The sequence below is a fragment of the Pan paniscus genome, chromosome 13 (assembly GCF_029289425.2).
Source record: "Pan paniscus chromosome 13, NHGRI_mPanPan1-v2.0_pri, whole genome shotgun sequence".
Lineage (NCBI taxonomy): Eukaryota > Metazoa > Chordata > Mammalia > Primates > Hominidae > Pan > Pan paniscus.
The window spans coordinates 97,581,573-97,586,347 of record NC_073262.2 but is presented as its reverse complement, the minus strand read 5'-3'; positions in this window follow the sequence as shown (position 1 = coordinate 97,586,347).

Here is a 4,775-nt window from a genome sequence, read left to right as displayed (position 1 = left end):
GAAATAATATATAATGAGTAAAGTAACAAAAGAAGAAAGAGAGTTTACTTGAGGGAGTTTACAAAATTACAACATTACAAATGCCCAAGATACATGAAAAATATTCAGCATCTCTAAATATAAAAGAAATGCAAATTAAAGCCAAATGGCTAAACTTATTTTGTATGAAAATAATTTTAAAAGTTAAGGGTCAGTGTTGCCAAGAGCACAGAAAAATGAGCTCTCCTTCTGTAGTGTTAATGAAAATCTGGATTGTTGCAACATTTCTTTTTCTTTTGCAGTTTGTCAATACTTAAGATTCTATCCCTGGAGAGCTGCAATGATACATATGCATATTACATTATTTGAAATCTCAAAATTGTCTCTCTGCAGAGGAATGGTCAAATAAATTGTGATACATCTCTACTATAAATATTATGTAAACTTTTTTCTTTGTAAAATAAGTTCAGTGTGTGCATATTGCCTTAGGGAAATTGCCATGATCAAATAAGTGTAAAAGCAAGTTGCAGACACATATGCAGAGCCATTTCCATTGCTGTGAAAGAAAAAAGTTACCTGAACTTACATATAATTATCTACATGTTTAATGTATATGTATATGTTAATAATGTATATGTAATACATTGCCATGATCAAATAAGTGTAAAAGCAAGTTGCAGACACATATGCAGAGCCATTTCCATTGCTGTGAAGGAAAAAAGTTACCTGCACATACATATAATTATCTACATGTTTAATGTATATGTATATGTTAATAATGTATATGTAATGTATATGTATATGCTTTGTTTTTTTCCTATTTAGTATATATGCTAAAACTATGTCTTGTGTTTTGATTTAACTCTTTAAGGAAATATTTTAGGTAGGCATAATTTATGGAAAAGAAGAAAGTTTAGTGGGCAATAGAGAAGTAAAGACATAGAAAGTTAGTGGCATATATATTGAATAGTTAGGCTGGGCACAGTGGCTCACACTTGTAGTCCCAGCAATTTGGGAGGTGGAGGAAAGAGTGTTGCTTGAACCCAGAAGTTCAAGACTAGCCTGGGCAACATAGTGAGACCCCATCTCTACAAAAAATTTAAAAATTAGCCAGGCATGGTGTTGTGCATCTGTTAACAGCAGGTAATTGGGAGACTGAGGGGGGAGGATTACTTGAGACCAGAAGATTGAGGCTGTAGTGAGCCATGACTGCACCAATGCACTCCAGCCTGTGTGACAGAGTGAGAACTTATCTCAAAAGAAAAAGAAGAAGAAGAAGAAGAAGAAGAAGAAGAAGAAGAAGAAGAAGAAGAAGAAGAAGAAGAAGAAGAAGGTGGTGAGGATATTTCTCTCTTTCAAGTATATAAGTGAAATATAAAACAACAGAAAGTGCAGCTTATTTGCCTTGTTTTTAAAAAATTATGTTTATTTTGCAAGATCTTTGTGACAACTACTATGAATACAAAGTCCCAAGCACATTTTATAGAAGAAAAAAGAGTATCAATACATACTCATTACTACCATGCATATTGCTTGGGCTATCTCCCTGATGCAGCTGCTCCTGACACCCAGCACTAGTTGAGATTAACCTGGAATTTTCAGAAATGCATATCAGAGCAGGAGCTGATTTGAGATTTACTTGATAGAACAAAAAGTATAATTTGTGTTTAGGTTTTGCACAGAGCCACATGACCAGAAATATTGTATGTGAGAGAGTTAGGGGCAGAGAGTTCAGTGCGTTAAATTATCTCAGAGATATGTTACTTTAACTCATTTGTGCATGTTCTTTTTCAATCTCATTGGCATTTTGGTGCAACCGACAGGCTACATATGGCTCCTCACCTGACATTGGCCAAGTAATACACTAAACCTATGGGATATACAATAAAGATTTTGGCTTGTTTTAACCCAGAAGATTATTCGGAAAGCTCCTGAAGTACTCTAACAGACACTTTTGTGGAGGCTGAGAGAAATGAGGGCTTCCCTGTTGCAAATTAGCTAGCCATTGAGGTTCTATTATGAGGATACATGTTTCCTTTAAGGAAAGAGTTACTAATTCTGGGGTTTTGTTAGAGAGACCATATGTCTTGACATTTGGTATGAGTCTTACCTTTCTACTGCTCCTCCTCTCTCTTTCCATGTATGTGACATGCAGAGGTGTAGAAGAAGGTTCTTTTGAGCCTTCCTCCATGAATTTTAGTTTTTTGCCCAAGATCACAATCAATACCATAAAGGAAACTCTTTTAAGGACCCAAGCCTGGGGGACTTTTTCCTTCTCAGCCACAAATCTAACCCAGTGCCTAATCTGTGGGGTTCTTCCCTTGCCAGTGCTTTTAACTCTGAGAGGGGCATTTGTCTTCTTCCTTCAACATAGATCAAATACCCCATTTTCATTATCCTTTCATTGTTACACTATAATATGCATATTTGAAATACATTGAATGTGTTAATTAAGAATGTTTCTGGTTTTCTGATGACTCCTAATTTCACACAATAAAATAATAAGGTACAATGAGGAAGGGCAAAACTAAGACACAACTAAGGCACAAATTGCAGGATTGGATTTTGCAACTTGCAAATTTGGCAGATTTCCAGGTAATGGAGGCTAATTGTAAAGCCAGGCATTGAACTCCTTACTAAAAACATTTAAATGCATGCATTTTGTATTTAACATTTGATTTTTCATTCATGTTGGGTGCATGTTGAACCTAGGATAAATGGAAAACAAAACTAGGTTATTTCAGTTTGCTTTATTCTGCTTCAAACTATCGTTATGTGTTAGTAATTCTTTTGAGCAGGTCAAGGACCCAACCAACACATTGTATTGAGTGATATTCCAGTACTATAATAATTTGGATGGAAAAGAATATAGAAGATGTGGTGAAAATAAAGATGTTTGTCTTTGAATCTGTCTTTTTTTTACCCATGATTTTGGCTTCTTATTGTTACTTCTTTTGTATTTCTTACCAATAGGCTTACTATAACCCATTTATTGCTTTTATTAAAAAAGATGAGGCAAGAGCAAAGTGAATTATAACCAATATTTCCTTTTATAGAAAGGGCCTCCTACCCTACATCACTCAAATGGGAAAGAGGTGACTTGAAGAACAATTGCTCTGAACCTGAAGGTTTTCAAAGCATTGACACAGAATGAAGGACTTGGAAGAAAGAAAAAATTGGACCCTGAAAACCTGTCCTGCTTTTGTTCAATCAGTGAGAAAGATACCAGCCTTTCATGTTCTCAGCAGTATCTTTTCAACAAATAGAGACTGCTAGACTTCAGATTTTTTTAAAGTTGTTGATTTTTTTACCTCTGTGAAAGATTGTAAGGAGAGTAAAGTATAAGTAAGAGAAAAATCTTGAAGATAATAAGGATATTGCAGTCAGTAATGCCATCAAGGCTCTGATGCCAAGGCTCTTTAAGAGCAGGTTCAGTTTCAGTAAAACAGTAAGCAAAAGTACTGTGATTTGAACTTCCTGAGTAAGCATACAATACAATTTGAAGATGTAGTTGAACAATTTTTAGCAAAATGAATTTTACATTGATATTAGTATATACATATAATATTGAATAGAAATACCACATTTTTGCTGTAAATTATTTTGCTTACAAAAAGCTGTAATGACACTCCCTAGTGAGATGAACCCGGTACCCATGCTAGATGACGAGTTAGTGGGTGCAGCGCACCAGCATGGCACATGTATACATATGTAACTAACCTGCACATTTTGCACATGTACCCTAAAACTTAAAGTATAATAAATAAATAAATAAATAAATAAAAGCTGTAATGAACAGTTTGTTAACTGTCTATAAATTGATACACCTGAAATTAGTTGCTTTTTCTTTTCCTTTTTTTTTTGTTGGTTCAAATACTAAGTAAGAAAAAACAAATCTTTTTTTGCTTTACTATCAGAGGATGTGAGATGGTTGGTAAACTCAGTGCAAGCTAAAATAATTTCCAATACAATTGCACTTTTGATGTCTATAGTCATTCTAGTGTAAAAGTGTTTGCAGTAGGCTGAATATTTATAGGTTACAAGACTTTTAAGAACTATTAATTCTTACGTTTGTTTTTCTGACTAAACATATTCTATCCATGCTGTTTTACAATTATTTATCGTTTGATTTCCCTATATATATAAAGAATACTGGACTAAAGATTTGAATGGATAAATGTCTATAAGCAAATAACTTCCCTAAAGAAGCTGTTCTGTCATCTATAAAATGGAGGGGCATAACATTTTTCTATAAAAATAAAATAAGGCAGGGAGTGGTGGCTCATGCCTGTAATCACAGCACTTTGGGAGGCTGAGGCGGGTGAATCACCTGAGGTCAGGAGTTCGTGACCAGCCTGGCCAACATGGTGAAACCCCATCTCTACTAAAAATACAAAAATTAGCTGGACCTGGTGGTGGGCACCTGTAATCCCAGCTACGCAGGAGGCTGAGGCAGGAGAATCGCTTGAACCCAGGAGGTGGAGATTGCAGTGAGCCGAAATCGTGCCATTGCACTCCAGCCTGGGCGACAAGAGCAAGACTCTGTCTTAAAATAAATAAATAAATAAAAAATAAATAAAAATAAAATAATACATGAAACTCTTTTAATGTGAAGCATAAACATGAAACATTTTAAAGGCAGATAAAAGACCTAAAAATATATGTATTTCATTCAAAAGGACCATCTATGTCAAGATCATATATATATATGTGTGTGTGTCTGTGTAAATGTGTGCATATGTACACACATGTATGTATCACTTATACTCATCTGTATATCTCCATGTGTTTTTAGG